A 20,149-nucleotide genomic window follows, 5' to 3' on the forward strand; every position below is an offset into this window, starting at 1 on the left:
AGTCGCTTTAAACCAACAGAACTCTTGGGGGGGAGAAAAAAGCCCATAAAGTTAGGCAGATTGGTACCACCAGAAATTGATGGCTACCCACTTCACCTGGGTCTTCAACTCTGACTCTGGAAATTCTCTTTTCAATAAGGTTGCTCTTAACGCTATCACATTTTCAACCCTTCTCTTCCCTCCTTAGAATGTAGACTTCCCGGGGCGCCTGGGTGGCGCAGTCGGTTAAGCGTCCGACTTCGGCTCAGGTCACGATCTCGCGGTCCGTGAGTTCGAGCCCCGCGTCAGGCTCTGGGCTGATGGCTCGGAGCCTGGAGCCTGTTTCCAATTCTGTGTCTCCCTCTCTCTCTCTGCCCCTCCCCCGTTCATGCTCTGTCTCTCTCTGTCCCAAAAATAAAAAAATAAAAAAAAAAAAAAAAAAAAAAAGAATGTAGACTTCCCTACTTCGTCCTTATCTTTGAGGAAATGTTCTTTACCCCTACACAAGTGGAAAAACAGAAGCTGTAATATACATCTCATATAAAAACAAATAGCATCCGTACTTCATCTTTTCCATGTCCTCTTCTAACATGGAGATGCCCAGCCTCCTGTCTGAGATCATTCTCTGCAGCTGAATTCTAAATCTTATCCACTATGGCTTTATGAGGAAACCTATGTTATTCTCCCAGCCAATGTCCTCTGAGCCACCCTCTGTCTACAGCAGCTAATCTGCCCCTCAACCCAACGTGCCACTGCAGCCCTCTGTCTTTACTTTCTTTCGCAAATATAATTTTTGTTAGTCTTTAAAATTATACTAGTGTTTTCTATTATATATACATAAAGTTATGGTTATTATATATAAAAACACGCTCACATTACAGGAGTATGACATGTCAAATAAATACTTTCTCTTCCTACACATCTCCCAAACACATATCCCAGAGATAATCACTATGAAATTGTGTATATGTGTATGTAATATACAGAGATGCATAAGAATTTCTTACACAAATGGAATCATATGATACATGCTGTTTTGCAACAGGCTTTTTTCATTTTATATGTTTTTGGATATCTTTCCATGTTCGTACATATAAATACCTCATTCTTATTAATATCTGCATTAAATTTTAATGGTTTTTTAATATTCACGACTCTACCTTCAGTGCCTAGAACAGTGCCCAGTACATAGGAGGTACCCTATGAATATTGGTGAATAAGTGAATTAACTTATTAATCCACTTATTCAGCAATATTCATAAATGAATAAATTAATAAATTCCATTGCCCCTATGCACTCGGCAAATACGTCACTTCAGCTAAGAGAACAGCTACTCAGGGACAGTGAAAGACCTTAAGATAATAAAGCTTGGAGTCAGCCACAGAGGAGTCCTTTTTTTTTTTTTTTTTTTTTGAAACTGAAGTTACTCAAGAAACATCTGTGACAAGGAGACATTGTTCTGTGACTACTTGTCAGGAGTCAGGACCGTACAAATCCAGAATCCCCAAGTACCTCCTTCCCTACACATCAACAATACTCTCTGGTTTTGAATCTTTTATAGAAAAGAATCTTGGGGGGAAATTTTTTGTTTTAATTGCTTGAGTGATGAAATAAGAATTAACCCCCATGTAAAGACATTGTGTCAAATTTCATAAAGCCTTGTTGGAGAATTGAGTAATATATTTTAGTACATTGGTAAATACAGATAATTTTTTTAAAAAGAGGTTTTAGGGAAGATCTCTATCGGGATCGAGAAAGGTTTTATAACTGTGTATCTTCTGTAAATAAAGGATTAAAGCCATAAGGCAATTGTGAGGTTTTTAGAAAACCTTTTTCCTGGCTTTGCTCTTTGAAAATGCATGCTCAGAGAGCATTCTGCCATCATGCTTTGGGTTTCCACATCTGTGTCTTTACTTATGCAATTTTTTCTCTGTACCATTTCCTTGATCCTTCTGCCTATTATCTAACACAATTCTCATGTTCCCTGTTCTTGTTGGTGTTCTTGGACCCAATTGCAACATGTGGGGTGGGGGCGGGGAGAGGTAGATCATGCCCCATAATACCTCCAACAAGCAACCCTCCAGAAACCATCCGGGTGCCCTACCACAGAGCGTGTCAGATTCCACAAGTGAAGGGTTCAGTCCTACCAGACTGCATCTCCCCCCAACTTCAGACACCAGTCTCAAGGCCAGATTGTGACCAGTACTTCTGACCAACTAGCTATAAGTCAGGTTTCCACAACCCCCCTTAGGTTTAATTAATTTCCTAGAGAAGCTCATAGAACTGAGAGAAACATTTTACTTACTAGGTCACCAGTTTATTAGAAAAGGCTATATAACTCAGGAACAGCCAGATGGCTGAGATGCACAGGGCAAGGTATGTGGGAAGGGCCAAGAGCTTCTATATTCTCTCCAGGCAAGCCGCCCCTCACCATCTCTGTGTGGTCACCAACCCAGAAGCTCTCTGAACCCTGTCATTTTGGTTTTTTATGGCAGCTTCATTACTTAGGTATGATTGATTAGGTCATCGGTCATTAATGATTGATTCACCCTCTAGCCCCTCTCAGGTCCCTGAAAGTCAGTCAGTTTCAGTCCTACCCCTGGCAACCCTCCTTAGGTACTTTACAAAGGTCATTACATAACAAAAGACACCTTTGTTGTTCTCACCACTTAGGAAAGTCCCAGGGTTTGGGGAACTGTGATCCAGGAACAATGGTCACCTGAATGACCAAATATATGTTTTTCTTATACACTACAATATCACATCTGTGAACCTCCTTGGCTGCCCTTGGTACGCAACAATCTTTGGTTTCTCTGAATTACAAACTGCTTGTTAGTAAAAACAGAAGTATTTATCTATGTAGCAAGCATTGTGTTAAGCTTAATTCTTAGATCAACCTTATTAAGTGTTACTATCATCCGCATTTATAGATGAAGAAACAGACTAACAGAATAAATAAATTATAAATAAAAAGAGTACGTAAATAAACCACACAAGGTCACTCAATGAATGGAGTAAAATTCAGGTCTATTTGCTTCCATAATCTGTGTTCTTATCAAAATTCTATTCTTTGCCTCATTGATTTGGCCGCTGTATTATGATGTGTGTGTGTATGTATCTATGTCAATGGATAGATAAATAAATGGACAGGGTTTTTTTTCTTTTTTTTTTAAATGTTTATTGTTGAGAGACAGAACATGAGCAGGGGAGGGAAGTGAGAGGGAGAGACAAAGAATCTGAAGCAGGCTCCAGGCTCTGAGCTGTCAGCACAGAGCCCAACGTGGGGCTGGAACTCACAAACCACAAGATCGTGACCTGAGCCGAAGTCGGTCGCTCAAATGACTGAGCGATCCAGGCGCCCCATAAATGGACAAGTTTTTATTATAACTTTTGCACTTTGAGAGCAAGGAGCACATTTCCTACCTCTCCATGCCACAGGCATTTAGCCTGCATGCTCCTCTGAAAAGAGTAGTTCCCAAATACCTATTTGCACGAAGGTGATATTGTTACCTATACAGAAGGTTTAGAGCTACAATATGGCATTTTTCTAGACTCATACAAAATAAACTTTTATTAACACAGTGGACACAAGATTGTTGCACTAAACTCCGTGGAGAAGACTGAGGCACATACTCGTATTTTGTTGGGATCCTAAGGCATAACACATGAGTAGTTAAGTCCGAATACCAAGGCAAAGCCTGGCAAATGTCAAAAGAGAGCAGACAATAGGTAGAATAGGAAGAGAGAAAGAATCAAATCAAATTTGACCAAGAGTCAAATAGGTCAGGAAAATCCCTGCTGGTGTCAGGAATTGGAATTAGATAAGTAGCTGCATTCGCGGAAGGCTTTTTAGTATATGTGCTGCCGAAGCGAGCACGCGGAAGGCTTTTTATGTTAGGGAAGAATTATATTAGCAAGAAGGGGGAAGGGAGAAATGCATGGAAATACTCATGGTTAGTTAATAGACTAACTTAACTAGAGAATCATATGGAGCAGAACTGAGAGATAAGACTATAAAGGTAAATTGAGATCAGAGTACAGCAGGCTTTGAACAACACATTGAGTTAAAGACGTAATTCCATAGACAATGGAGGAATTTTTAAGGGAATGAAAGAGAAGGAATTTATTCAAAAGCTAACTGAATAACTCAAAAGACTTATTGACCAATGGTGTATGGCCTTCCTTCATTAACTTAGTCAACATTGAATAAGAAATTCAATGACGAACATGAAGGATTGGTAGAATAAACACACCACACACACAAACATACATGCACGTGCACAAAAAGAAGAGAATTTGACTATTTACTAAATCTGATCAAAAATCACCAGGTCCAATTCTTAGCCAAAAATTAAGAGGTTCATAATCTGACACTAACCCTTTTGCCTAACTTTCAGCCTTCTATAGATTATTCTCATCTTTTGCTGTAGAAGAAATAACCAAAAGAAAGATGCCTCCATGGCTTCTTAGAAAAATTGCCCCAATGTCACCAGGGCATTAAGGCATTTCAAAAAGTCTGAAAAAGTATAGTTGAACTTAAATTTCTTTAGCCCCATAGAAATCAATCAGCACATCTTCCGTTAATATTCAAAATCTTGTATTTTAATGTTAAAAGAGATGGTATGGGAATTTCTGAATAAACATTTTCAGATTCAGGTTAAAAGTTAACTCACAAAAAATCATATAAGAGAAAGGGAGGGATCTGTAAGTTCAAAAGGCCTTAAGAGACGTATCAAGCAATTGCAATGCGCGGCTATTATTTGGGTTCTAATTTGAACAAATAAACTTTACAAAAACATTTATGAGACAATCGGGACAATTTGAACACTAACTACATATTTGATCTTACAGATTTCTCATTTAACTTTAGGTACGTTAAAGATTTGTGGTTATGTTCTTAAAAATACAATGCTTATCTTTTAGACATACATATTAAAATATTTGGAACTGAGATACTATACCTAAGATTTCCTTCTAAACACCTTAGAATGGGCAAAGTGGAGACAGATGGATAAAATAAGATTGACCATGAGTTGAAAATTGTTGAAGTTGGGTGATGGCTACATGGAGTTTTATATATGTTTCAGGACAAAAATCATCATCGCCTAACTAAAAAAAAAATCACCTTTAATGCATAGATATTCATTTATATAAAACTTAATGAAATGCTCCAGTCACCATATTTCCCCCCATGGAGTCCTATAGGTACTTCCTGACCTTTTCAATGTTGATTAATTTATACTTCCTTTGGGGGAAGTATAAGTTTTATTAATGTTAATTCTTATTAACAGTTAAATTGCTTTATCAATGGTATTAATACATTGCTTATCAATTTCCATTTTATCAATGAAAAGATTGAATTCCAAGATATTTTCGAAGGTTTTAATAATTTTAGGTGTATGTATTGCTATTGTCAGAGAAAACAGTTTTTCGATATGCATTCCTAGGGATCTGCCCCTGTAAACGGATAAGAATAAGTTGCAAGTAACTTCACTTTGATAAATATAAGTTCATTAATGCTTAAATTTCCTATATATTTTTAATTACTTTTTAGTTTATTTATTTTTTGAGAGAGAGAGAGCAGGGGAGGGGCAGAGAGAGGGAGAGAGGGAATCCCCAGCAGGCTCCACACTGTGAGCACGGAGCCCTATCTGGGGCTCAAACTCACAAACTGTGAGATCATGACCTGAGCTGAAATCAAGAACCAGATGCTTAACCAACTGAGCCACCCAGGTGCCCGTTAAAGTTCCTTTATTTTTTAAACGAGTTTTTTATTCCCAGTGATATTTTTGTTTCTAATTGATTGTCACATTTTGATTACCTATAAAGCAAAAGTGAAATCATAATTATCACTCATTATGAGAAAATTCACTAAAGTCTAAATTCATGAGTTACGTGTATAAAGTTCCTGCGTAAATTGTAAGACATTTTGTAAATGTCAAGTTTTATTTATTTATTTATTTATTTATTTTGCAGTTTGGTAAGTAATTGTCATAAACAAATCAACATGGAATAAATTTGATGTACCGTAGTCTGATCATACTTTAAAAATTCCTAATACGGAATCAATTTGGAATTAATTGGTCTCAACGACTTTGTCTTCGTTAATTGAGCACTTCTCTCTTTTTTTTTTCCTGGGGCTCTAAGTGAGTAACTGCCTTACTCACCATGTAGGCTGGCTGGGCGTAGGAACACAGGCAGAACCCCAAGGAGGCACAGAGCTGGGGCGTGGCTCCCCGGGGCAGGCCTCATGGTTCCTGTCTGCACCAAGGGAAGTTCAAAGGTCTCAGATTTCGCCTGGAAATATCTGGAAGAAAGAGAGTAAACTAGCAGCCACGTTTGCCAAACTGGAGTTCAGCTGTGCAATAGTCAACAAAACCCTAGGGCAAAGTGCAGGTCACGACCCAGCCCTGAGTTCGGGAGAAGCCAAGCAGAGAAGGGTGACATTAGGGCTCCAGGAAGCAACTGAATCAAAGGGCACTTGAAATCTCTCTTCCAGCCTTGGTGGTTGATGCCAGGTGCAAGCAGCCTCTTGGACTCTGTACTTAGAGAGTATAACAAACTTCTAAGTTTGTACTTAGAAGTATAAACCTAGTCTTTTCTTTTCATGATAGAAGTGGGAAGCTGCCATCTAGAAATGTAAATCATTCATTTTCGAGTAACACACAAGGCATTGAGGAGGGAGGGAGGGAATAAAAGCCTTTTAGTTCAGAGTGGGCAGGCTCAGCAACCCTCAAAGCAAAACTTGAGTAGTGTAAAGCTGGGTGCTAGGCCCACTGGCGTTTGAAAATTAGTGTGAGAGAAAGCTATTCCTGAGAAGCATTACCCATTAGGAGAAGTTGTGACTTCACTTATGAGTTTGGTCTGGCCACAACAGAATGAAATTAAAAAAACAAATGCAACAAAAAGTGTCAGAGAAAGTTAAATTTCCTTCCCGAAGTTCTAAAGCCTAAGTGGGGAATGAGAAGGATGAAAAGTCTCAGGAACACAGACTGGCCTGAAAAACATTCCTCAGGCAATATTTGAGTATGAAGTTCCTGTTTTGTCATTCCTGATTTACTTAAAACACGTAATGAATCACACCCCTGTGCTATTCTAGTCTGTTCGAAGAAGGAACGAGGTGCCTGAAGCATCAAGAAAGCAGTCCCAGACATGAAGGGGTTGGAAGTGGTGAACTATGAAGGGAGGAAGGTTCCATAAGGCTTGAAGAATATTTGGAATGTGTTCAAATCAGTCAATAGATACACCCAGTCCTGTGTTATGTCGCTGGCTAAAGCAGCGAATGGTAACTATTTATATGCACAATTTTTATCTTTCAGGGGAAGTAATATTTGAAGATAGGCTAATGCTTATCGAAAGAAGACAATGAGTTTTGAGAAATGCCTGGATACAACCTTCTTACAGAGGTCAGCTGCAGACTATTATAGGTGTTCAAAATCCAAAGTACTTAGCTCTCCCCAGAGATAAGTGGGTAAATCATGATGAAATATTTATTGCAGCACAATTAAATTTCAACCTTCCTGAGAAAAAGAAAGGCAAATAAATTCACCATGAATTTGCTTTACTTTGGAAAATGAATCCAAGACAATACTAAACATTAGTTAGGAAAAAAACAAGCAATTAAAATATTCACTAGAAGACTATTTTGAATCATTCCTTCTATTAAGCACCTACTATGTTCGGAACATGTTCCATAAATGCTTCCATTTACTCTTACAATAATCCTGTGACATTTTTTAAAATTTTTTTTAATGTTTATTTCTTTTTAAGAGAGACGGAGACAGAATGCGAGTGAGTTAGGGGCAGAGAGAGAGGGAGACACAGAATCCGAAGCAGGCTCCAGGCTCCGAGCTGTCAGCACAGAGCCCGACGCCGGGCTCGAACTCACGAGCCATGAGATCATGACCTGAGCCCAAGTCGGACGCTCAACCGACTGAGCCACCCAGGCGCCCCAATCCTGTGATATTTTTAACCCTCTTCTCAAAAAAGGTTAAGTAACGCTTGCCAAAGAAACTCACAAACAATAAGTGGCTGAGCCAGGATCTGTGCTAAATACGTGTTTTCCAGTATAACCTAATACTTTTAAAATAATGTAAGTAATTGTCAAAAAAGTACATACCTATTTAGAGACAAGGTAGAGACAGAGAACATGAGAAAATGTAGTTAAGATCCAGAACGCAAAAGCACTACCTCCTTCCTCCAAACCACAAAAGGACTTCATCAAGAGCTATTGAGTGGATGAATTTGACCTTGATACAATCCACTGATCTTACTCAAATTTTTACACTTGTGTTTCAGTGTATTCAGTTCTATGCAGTTCTATCACATGCGTAGGTTTGTGTATCCACCGCCCCTGTCAAGACACAGAGCAGCTCCAAGGATCCCTCATGTTGCCTTTTTATGACCACATCCACCTCCCTCCTGGCCATCTCCCCAGCCCTAACCCCTGGTAACCACTAATCTGGTTTCCTTTCCTAAAATGTTGTAATTTCAGAAGTGTATAGAAATAGAAGGATCCAGTGTGTAATCTTTTGGGATTAGATTCTTTTCACTTAGCATAATTCCTTTGACATCCATTCAAGTTATTTTACGTGTCGATAGTCATTCTTTTTCACTGCTACGTAGTATTCCATGGGCATGGATGTACCCTAGTGTGTTTATCTGTTCGCCCACTGAAGGACATCTGAACGGTTTCCAGTTTTTAACCAATGTGAATAAAGGTGATAAGAACATTCACGTACAAGTTTTTGTGTGAACGTAACTTTTCATTTCTCTAGGATAAATAAAAGGAATACAATTGGTGAGTCGTGTAGTGGTGGCATGTTTGTAGCTTTAAGAAACCGTCAGACTGTTTCCAAAGAGGCTGACCATTTTACATAACTACCAGCGTGTATGAATGACCCCGTGTCTCCACATCCTTGCCAACATTGGAGGTTGTCACCATTTTCCATTTTAGCCAATCTAATAGGTGTGCGGTGATGTCTTGCGGTCTCAATGTGCAATTTGTATTTCCTTAACAGCTAAAAATGTTGGACACCTTTTCACCTACTTGTTTGCCATTTATGTATTCTTTTGAATGAAATGTGTATTCATGATTCTTGCCCGTTATCTAATTGGATTGTTTGGTTTTTTACTGTTGCATTTTGAGAGCTCTTTATTCTAGATGTTAGTCTCTGGTCAGATATATGGTTTGAAAATATTTTCTCCCCGACTGTATCTCGTCTTTTATCACTTTCACATGGTACTTTGTACATAAAAAGGTTTTAATTTTAACGAAGTCCAATTTGTCATTTTTTCTTTTTGTGAATTGTGTTTTTTGGTGTCAAGTCTAAAAATCTTTGCATAGCCACATATCCCAAGACTTTCTCCTATTTTTTTTCTAAAAGTGTTATAGTTTGGGGGCGCCTGGGCAGCTCAGTTGGTTAAGCATCTGACTTCAGCTCAGGTCATGATCTCATGGTCTGTGAGTTCGAGCCCCGCATCGGGCTCTGTGCTGACAGCTCAGAGCCTGGAGCCCGTTTCAGATTCTGTGTCTCCTTCTCTCTCTGCCCCTCTCCCGCTTGCCCTCTGTCTCTCTGTTTCTTTCAGAATACATGAATAATGAATAAATGAATAAATGAAAAAAATGAATAAACATTTTAAAAAATCTTTTTAAGTGTGATAGTTTTATAATTTACATTTAAGTCTTAGATTCTTTTCTCTAAAAGTTTTTTTTTTAATTTTATGTTCTACATTTAAGTCCAAGATCCATTTTGAGTGAATTTTTATATGAGATGTGAGGTTTAGATCAAAGTTTGTTTTTTGCCTCTACATGTCCTGTTGCTACACCATTATCTGGCAAAAAGGTGACCTTTTCTCCATTGATTTGTTCTTGCATTTGTCAAAAATCAGTTGAACATACTTAACGTGTAGATGTATTTTTAACTGTTTAGAGTGGGCTACTAATTTAATGAGTATTTATTGAGCCTCTACTATGAGCCAAGATTTCTAGGTGTTAAGGATGCAACACTATCCAAAGTGGACAAAAATTCATAGAGCTAATAGTCTAGTGAGAAAGATAGTCATAAACAAAAATATCAACGTATTCCATAAAGTCAGGAAAAAAATACTATATATATGAAATAATATATGAAATAATATGGTCCAAGAAGGCTTCTCTAAACAATTGACATCTGAGAAAAGAGTGAAATTAATAGGGGAGTAACCCATGCAAATATCCAGGGGAAATTTTTCCCTAAAGAGAAAACAACATCCTGCAAGCTTGAAAGATTCCATATGTGGAAGGGTGTGGAGGGTATTGCTGTGTGAGTTTCTATAGCTTTATTCTCCCACAGGTAACTCTTACAAATTCTAGAAAAGATATAAGGTGAGGGGAAACCCACCTGAAGGGACCAGAGAGTGAACCAAACATACGCATTTTAGAAGAGTAATGGATGGATACTGGAAGAAGGGAACAGAATCGAATGTGCTTCTCATTTGTCATGGCTGTTGACCTGAGAGAAGATGGTATTTGGCACGGTGGCGGATGGCTGAAACTTAATGGGAAACTAGCAGTTTGGGGCCACAACAGCCACTGCAAAATGAAGGGATGCTTGGAAATAAAAGAGCCAGAGAGACAGGGCGACCATATTGTGTAGAAACTCTGCCCGAATCCCTGCTGATTCCCAGATCACTCATTAGTGGGACAGGCTGAAAGCAGCCCAGCTCAAGAGGAAAAGAACGGAACTCAAATCTGAGCTGCTATTCAAGATAGAATGTTCAGTTTGGATCCAAATAAGTTAATTGCCTGCTTAAACAATCACACAAACAAACAAACCGCTTCTTATTAGAGGAATGTAATAGAATCCATGCCCAATGTCCAGGGTACAATCCAAAATTACTCAACATGCAAAGAAACTACAAAACCTGAATCAAATAAGGAAACAACCAATAACCAATAAACCCATATTATAAAAAATTTCCATAATCTAACACGGACTTTTTGTCCATTCTCTCAAAAACATTTCAGAGGAAGCAGCAACTAAGTTACATGGCCAATTTGATGCAGAGGACAAGAAAAAGAGAAGAAAAGAAACTTTAAATGTTTATTTATTTTAAGAGAGAGAGAGAGCACAGCAGGGGAGGGGCAGAGAGAGAGAATCCCAAGTAGCCTCCACACTGTCAGTGTGGAGATTTATGCGGGGCTCAAACTCACGAACTGTGAGTTCACGACCTGAGCTGCCATCGAGAGTGGGATGCCTAACTGACTAAGTCACCCTGATGCCCAAGAATGGTACTGTTGAAGAAAAATACAATGATTTGGCTGCAGAGAATATCAGGATAGGCCTTAATGGCTTATTCACTTGATTTCAAGAGGTCTCAGTAACTAACCCTTATTCCCATTCAGAAATGTATTAGCCAGGGCTAGGTTAGCCAAGGAGGCCATCTTTATACCTGGGATCATTTTGTATACTGATGAGGGACACTTTGGCCCAGATGAGCAAGTTCAGCCTTTAGCAAAAACAGCCAATGCGTAGAACTGCTCCAATGTTATCAGGCAGTCCTCAGAAGGTAACATTTGAATTCCCAGAAGTTCTGATGAGGCTCTTGCTCAAATGAAATTATCTCAAGAGTGCATTCACTGTGATGATTTTGGAGGTCTGGAAGCTTGACCTCTGCCTCACTTGGAAAATGTGACTGATCTCTCTGCCCGATGTCCTGAACTTGATGATTCCCTTCCGTACCTCTGGATCTTTTCTGTAGGCAAAGGATGGGATTTACTTAAGCATTTGATCCTCTCATCAATCTGAGATTCATCTTAACATTTGTCAACACTGTAAATACTATTGCTGCGTTGATTAGTGGTGACAGTAGGGTTGAGCAGAGTCCTCACCTCCATCATGCCTAAATCGGCGTGAAGAAAAGTTGGGACAATGAAGCGGTATAACATTGTGCCCCCAGATTATCTTACCGTTCACAGTTTGAGATACCTAAAGCCTTGAGATGTATAGAGGGAGGTAGAGCTTACCAGTAGGGCGTAAAATCTACACCTTTAGCCCCCAAGAATCTGGTGTAGTGGAAGAATCTGGAGAACACCACCACCAAAATCTAATGCCCTGTTTATGGTTTACTACACTGGCAAAAATCAGTGAGCCATTAGAGGGAGCCAAAACAACACAGATGAAACTTCTGGATACTGGGACTTCGTATCCCAAAAAACTGGTGCCATAGTAACTAACGGTGGATATACGGCGTAGCGGTAAAGGGGCAAAAAGTGGCAGCCGATAAAACCATTGAAAAGATGAACTCTACTGTGAGGAAAACAACTTCTCCTATATCAGAATGTGCTATGGTCAAGAATACTCTAAGTAAATGAGAAAACCTGCCATTACCTCCCAGATCGCTAGGGTATAGAAGATCCACTCTTTTCAATCTTTAATGTAATTTCCATTGAAGTATATCATACATGCAAAAAAAAAAAAAAAAGTGCAATCTCTCCTAGATCTAGTTGACTTTTTACACACTGAGTCACGCCCACGTGTCACTACCGAGGTGAAGAAACAAAGTATTACCAGGACCTTTGTGGCCCTGCTGATGCCCCCTTCCCAAGAGCGATTTCTATTCTGACTTCAAACACTATGGATTACTTTTGCCTGCTTTTGTACACTACATAATCAACCAATCGGTATGTACTATTTGGGGTCAGTCTTCTTTCGGTAAACATTTTATGTTTTGAAAATTCATCCATACAATCATTCCTTCCATTGTTGGGTGTTTCATCATCTGACGTGCCCCAATTAATTCATCCCCTCTACTGCATGTGAGCACTTCGGTGGTTTTCGGTTTGGAGCTGTTACAGACCGGGCTGCTACAAATACTCTAATACTTGGCGTGTTGTTGACCGGATGCATGCACATCTGAGGGGGAATGCCTATGGGCAGAATTGCTGGATCACAAAGTAGGCACACGCTCAGCATTAGTAATTCCTGCCAAAGAATTGCACCGGGCAGTTGGACAAATGTACACTTTCACCAACAGTTTTTCTGAGTTGGGGTTGCTACCACTAACATTTTTTTTAATGTTTATTTATTTTTGAGAGAGAGAGAGAGAGAGAGAGCAAGCAGGGGAGGGGCAGAGAGAGAGGGAGACACAGAATCCAAAGCAGGCTCCAGGCTCCGAGCTGTGAGCACGGAGCTGGATGCGGGGGTTGAAGTCATGAACCGTGAGATCATGACCCAAGTAGAAGTCAGCTGCTTAACCGCCTGAGCCACCCAGGCGCCCCTATCCCCACTAACATTCTTGCTAACAGTTGCTGTTTTATCATTTTAACAGTTCTTCTGGGTATGTAGTGAGATTGCTCTGTGGTCTTTTTTTTTTTTTTTTTTTGGAAGGAGTTGTTTTGTTTTAGATAGTTGCTCTATTTTTGCTGTTGGCAATAAACTCAGTTTACCTTCTCAGTACATAACCATTCACTGTACCTATATTTGAAAGTTCTTATGAAAAAGGCTGATCCCTTGTAGGTTTGTGGGTGGGGTGTGTGTGTGTGTGTGTGTGTGTGGGTGTGTGTGTGGGTGTGTGCACGCGCGCGTGTTTTCTTGACCAACTTTAATTCTTAGGAAAATTAACAACCACTTAAAACATCCAACCAAGTGTTTCTCTCCAACTTCCTCTCTAAGACACAAAACTTAGCTGGGGTTCTTTATGTGTGCAAAATTATATCCCACTTCAAGTTCATAGTCAAGTGAGCAAATGCATTTCTAGAGAATTAATTTGTTTTCTGGAGTTTTTATGCCCTGTAGTACATTGAAATATTATTCTTTTGCTGTCTGAACGCATATTTATAGGAAAGTATTTCATCAGTGTATAATGTTTATTCTTTCATGTTAAAGGAATTTTTGTTTTATTTTTTAAAATGCATTCAATTTGTTTAAATAACAACAAAAAAAAACCAGTCTACCCGTTTCTCTCATCCCTTCCACCCCTTTCCTCTGACAATCAACCATCTGTTCTCTGTATCTGTGAGCTTAGTCATAAACATATATTAGATTCCACACAGAAGAGAGATCATATGCTATTTGCGCTTCTCTGACTTATTTCACTTAGTATAATGCCCTGAAGATCCATCCATGTGGTAGTCCTACCATACACTGTTGTTTTCATTTCAGTTTCCCTGATAATTAATCAAATTGATCATCTTTTTATAGGTCTATAGGCCAGTTGAATGTCTTTTTTGTGGAGGCACTTCTGGTCTTTTGTCCATTCTTTTGGTGGGTTGGTTATATTTTTCTCATTGATTTGTAAGAGCTCTTTATATATATTGGATCTAAGTCCTTAGCTGGACACGGGTATTACCAATACCACTTCTCAGCTTGCAGCCTTTGCACTCCCTTAATGGTGTCTGTACTAGCGTGCCCATGCTGCCGTAGCGACCTATCACAGATTGGGTGCCTCAAACAACAGAGATTTATTTTCCCACATTTCTGGAGACTGGAAGTTTGAGATCAAAGTGTTAGCAGGTTTGGTTTCTTATGAGGGCTGGGAGGGAGATTTCTGTTCCTGAGTATGGTCATCCCTTTGCATGCACACATGTCTAATGTGTGTGTGTGTGTGTGTGTGTGTGTGTGTGTGTGTCCAAACTCCCTCTTCGAATGAGAATACCAGTCATATGACTAAGGCCCACCTCAAAGACCTCATTTTAACTCAATCGCCTTTCTAAAGACTTTATCTCTGAATACAGTTACATTCTGACCTACTAGAATACCTCAGACTTGAACATATGAATTTGGGGGGTGGGGGGAGAGACAGTTTATCCCAATTCACTGGCTTTTTCTTTTGAGATACAATGAACATTTCACAAATTCACCATTTTAAAGTGTGTGATGCATAAGGTCATGCAACCATCACCCCTATCTAATTGCGGAACATTTTCTGCGAAATGAAACCCCATACCCTTTAGTAGTTACCCTTCATCCTTCCCCTCCAGTCTCTGGCAACTGGTAGACAGTTAATCCACTTTCTGTCTCTATAGATTCGGCTATTCTGGACATTTCACATAAATGGAACCATTACTTTCATGTCTGGCTTCTTTGACTCAACGTAATGATGCCAGGGTTCATCCATGTTTAGTAGGTGTCAGTATTTCATTCCTTTTTATGACTGAATAATATCCTATTGTGTGGAAAGACCCCATCTTGTTTATCCACTCATCAGGTGGGTGGTGTCCACATTTTTGGTTATTATGAATAATGCTGTTGTGAATGTTCATGTGTGCCCATGTTTGTATGAAGATAAGCTTTCAATTCTCTTAGGTGGATAACTAGAAGTGAACTGCTGGATCATAGAGTAATCTAATTTTTCAAGGAACTGCCAAATTGTTTTCATAGCAGCTACGATATTTTCCATTCCTACGGACAACGTATGAGCGTCATCGTCGAGGATGGGAACTGTGGCGTTATTGTGGCTTTGATTTGTGTTTCTCTAATGACTCATGACCCTGAGTATCCTTTCATGGGCTTATTGGCCATTTTTACATCTTATTTGGAAAGGCTTTATTGTGTCTTTAAATGAGCAGAAATGTTTATTTTAAAATTGGATAATTTATAACTTTTTTCATATTGCTTTTTATATAGTTGTATAGAAGAGATACTTGCCTACTTTAAGATCATGAACATAATCTTCTATATGTGTTATTTATTTTTTACCTTTCACATGTAGACCTATATTCCACTTTGGATTTCTTGGGGGCAGGGTAAGGTAAGGATCAAGGTATAATTTTTTCACATAGCTTTCTAACTGATGTAGAAAATATGTATTGAAAAAAGCATCCGTCCCCACCACACTGAAGAGTCAAATTTGTCATAATTATGGTGGCTATTTTAAGGTAAATATAAATTTTATATATCAGCTTGATTTTATTTGTACCAACACTGTCTTAATCTAGTTTTATAACCAGTCTTGAAATCTAGCAGTATTAGTCCTCCAGCTTTGTTTTGTTTCCAGATTATTTTGGCTATTCTCGGCCCTTTTCATAGCCCTGGGCTTTTCTGTTAAACCCAGAAAAGGAGAAGATGACTTGTTTTTGGTTTGTGTTATCGTAGAGGGAATTACATTCAGCAGAGAATTTAAAAAATTGATCTTTTGTACTAAGTCTTAGCTCGTGTAACTCCAAACATCCCTTTATGAAATGATTATTGAACACTTACTGTGAACAAAGCCCACAGATGAAATGGTAAGTGTATTGTATGGCAAAGGTTAGTTCTGCCTTCGATAGGCAGTGGTCAAAGATGTTCAACAGAATCAACAGAATCAAAGTTTTTATGTAGTAAAAACTCAAGAGAAAGGAACAAGGTTGATAGATCAATATGGAGGGGATCATAGAAATCCCAGGAGACACTGAGCATCCCCCTAAAAAGACCTATAGATACATGTCCCATTTAAAAATAAAACAGGGGAAGCATGCCCTGGTGACTCAGTCGGGTTACGTGTCTGACTTCAGCTCAGGTCATGATCCCATGGTTCGTGAGTTTGAGCCTTGCATTAGGCCCTGTGCTGACAGCTCAGAGCCTGGAGCTTGCTTCAGATTCTGTCTCTTTCTGACCTTCCCCTGCTCCCACTTTGTCTCTCTCCCTCTTAAAAATAAATAAACATTTTTTAAAAAACTTTTTAAAAGTAAAAAGTTCATTTTGGAGCCACTGAATAGAGGACCCAGAAAGGAAATCTCTAGGGTGGAGGGCAGGAAGGGGGGTGGAACTGAAATTGCACCTGACATGTCTGAGCATTCAGAAGTAGAGCGCTAGATTGCTTTTCCATCTACAGTACAAGAGGGTTCCCGTTTCTCCATATCCTCGCCAGCATCTGTTGTTTCCTGAGTTGTTCATTTTAGCTGCTCTGACTGGTGTGAGGTGGTATCTCAACGTGGTTTTGATTTGTGTTTTCCTAATGATGAGTGATGTTGAGCGTCTTTTCATGTGTATGTTGGCCATCTGGATACCTTCTTTGGAAAAGTGTCTATTCATGTCTTTTGCCCATTTCTTCACTGGGTTATTTGTTTTCCGGGTATTGAGTGTGGTAAGTTCTTTATAGATTTTGGATACTAACCCTTTATCTGATATGTCATTTGCAAACATCTTCTCCCATTCTGTCAGTTGCCTTTTAGTTTTGTTGACTGTTTCCTTTGCAGTGCAGAAGCTGTTTATATTGATGAGGTCCGAATAGTTCATTTTTGCTTTTATTTCCCTTGTCTTCAGAGATGCGTCAAGCAAGAATTGCTGAGACTGGGGTCAAAGAGGTTTTTGTCTGTTTTCTCCTCTAGGGTTTTGATGGTTTTCTGTGTCACATTTGGGCCTTTCATCCATTTTGAGCCAAATCATGGAAAGAGCCCAGATGTCCATCAACAGACGAATGGATAGAGAAGATGTGGTTTATATATACAATGGAATACTATTTGGCAATGGGAAAGAATGAAATGCTGCCATTTGCAGCAACATGGACAGAACTGGAGAGTATTATGCTCAGTGAAATAAGTCAGTCAGAGAAAGGCAGATATCATATGTTTTCACTCATATGTGGAACCTGAGAAACGTAACAGAAGACCATGGGGGACGGGAAGGGGAAAAAATAGTTTCAAACAGAGAGGGAGGCAAACCATTAGAGACACTTAAATACAGAGAAAAAACTGAGGATTGATGGGGGAGGGGCAGAAGAGAGGGGAGAGTGGGTGATGGGCTTTGAGGAGGGCACTTGTTGGGATGAACACTGGGTATTGTATGTAAGCGACGAATCAAGGGAATCTTGATTCCCTCCAAAACCAAGAGTATACTGTATACACTTATGTTAGCCAACTTGACCATTAATTATATTTAAAAAATAAAATAAAATAATAACCCCCCCCAAAAAAAAATAAATATATCCTCCTTCTGGTTAAGTTTTCAGGATACAGAATTTATTTAAAAACAGGAAAGAAAAGAAATATAGCGCTAGACTCTAAAAAATCAATGGGAGCGTGTGGCAAGAATCGGCAACAACAACAGAAAACTTAACCAAAAACCAAGATAAAATATTCATGCCTGAAAAAGTAAAGCATTTTCTTGTAAGGAAATACATTCACAAATCATTGCTTGGCTTCCCTTGGGTTAGCAAAGCTTAAGATTTGCTCAGTCACAATAAGGCAAACCCTGACTATTAATTGAATCAAGGAGTCGGATACAACTATATCGAGGAAAGATGGTACACTGTAAAGGACCTAACCTCTAGTCTCTCTTGAGAGTGAGCCAAAACATAATGAAAAATAATAAATAAACATTTTTCATTATGTTTTGTGGAATGGGAGTGTTATTTGGAAATCTGTAGATAAATATCCTAAGAAAGAGCTAAAGGTGTTGAAAGTGGTTATTTGGGGGGCAAATGACCAAAGGATGGGATTGGGTGGGTCGGAATACTAGAGTTTTCTTTACAAGAGTTTTTGGATTATTTGACTTTTTAATTACCTGGTTGCATTCCCTTAATAAGACAGTAAGTTACTGAAAATTAAAGTTGTATAAATAATGGGGATTTAAATGAGTTATTTAAAGCCATAAGATAAATCATCAATAAGAGAATATAAAATTAAATGAGACCGATGGAGAGAGAGACGAGGGGAAAAGTCAGTGCTAGATTGACCATTTTGGAGCAGGAAATCAACATATATGCCTAAGAGAGAACAAGTCAAATCATATAGTGTGTGCTTCCTTTTCAGAATGATTAATCTCACCAGTAGAAAAACCCAAAACAGAATAGGACTTAGACAGAAGGAGAGAAGAATTTCATTTTTATATACACCTTTGTAAGGTTTGAATTCCTCTGTGTGTGTGTGTTTTCCCTGATTATAATTATGTGTAATTAATTTAGAATTCACAAATACAAAGATTGTGGCATAATTCACATCGGTGTGAAAATGTCTCCACACTGTCTTCCCTAGAGACTGCGGGAAAGGAAATATGGAAAGATTCGTATTTCAGAGATTCTTCTGTATCTTCTCTACAGCGTGGGGCCCATGCTTGAGATGGGTGACTCTTTGTTTATTTCACACATTCATGAGTTTTTGGGTAGGAACCCTGACTGAGACTAGGGAAAGATGGCGAGCTAAATGCTTTCCCTAATAAAGTGAAGGGAAACGGGTTTCCAGGACAGCGGGAGCGAGAACGGATGAAGTTCGATGAGGAGAGATTTGAGAAGGGAAAGTGTCGGGCTGGAATGGCCTCGAGGCTGACAAGGTCATGCAGAGAAAATCAGCCAGAAGATATTCCCTGGTGGAAGGGAAAAGCAACGGCCTTTTAAAATCACAGTTCTGGAACATTCAGTGTGGAAGTCCAGTCTTGGGTAGCCATCCGTATACCCCTCTGTTAAGTCTAAAGCTTTATAAAAGTCTGCTATGAAACTTTCTCACGTGGCAGCTGTTTTGACACAACCAAAGAAAAGAACAGAGATTTTTCTCTATTATGGGTCAAGATGCGGTGGAGAAGCAGAGGCTGGGGTGAAGCAAGCATGAGTGGCAATGAGATTTCGGAGGACGTGAATGATTGGAAGAAGAGGTGACTGTCCCAAATGAACATTTCCCAAGAGTATCCAGAGCTGTAAGGGGAACATCTGACGGACAAGCCCCTGAGGAGTTTCCCCAGCCCCTTCGGTCCTTTCTCACATTTCTGTGTGCTCCTCTGCAGGCTTCCCTGGGCTCTGGCTTCTCAGGGTCCGACCTTCTATTCTCTTGGGGAGACTCCCCTCAGGCGGCTAGACAGTTTGTCCCCCAGAGAGAGCTGGGTGGCCGAGGAGCTCGTAGGCCCCCAGGGTGGCTCTTCGCCAATAACAGACAGGTGCTGCACAATGACAACCCAGTTCCTCTCCCTGGAAAAACTTACCTGGGACAAAAGTTCAGCAAACTCGTCGTCCAGAGTTCTCTCTGGGTCAAGGCTAAACCACTAGGGAAAGAAAGCAGAAGACTTGGAGGAAAATGAGATGTTTGGCCTGGGCACTGAAGGTGGAGTACGAAGTGGAGAGGGCGGGTAAAGATACCTCACACAAGGCACAGGGATATATTTTTGAGGACTACATACACCTTGTGATGCCATAGCATAGAGACGAGAGTTAAGTAGAGAAACGTTAGGAAGTGATTTGTACGGGGCGTTACGCTTTGGTTACACGGGCATCCAAGTGAAA

Source organism: Neofelis nebulosa, chromosome 15 (assembly GCF_028018385.1).
Source record: "Neofelis nebulosa isolate mNeoNeb1 chromosome 15, mNeoNeb1.pri, whole genome shotgun sequence".
In the NCBI taxonomy this organism is placed as follows: Eukaryota; Metazoa; Chordata; class Mammalia; order Carnivora; family Felidae; genus Neofelis; species Neofelis nebulosa.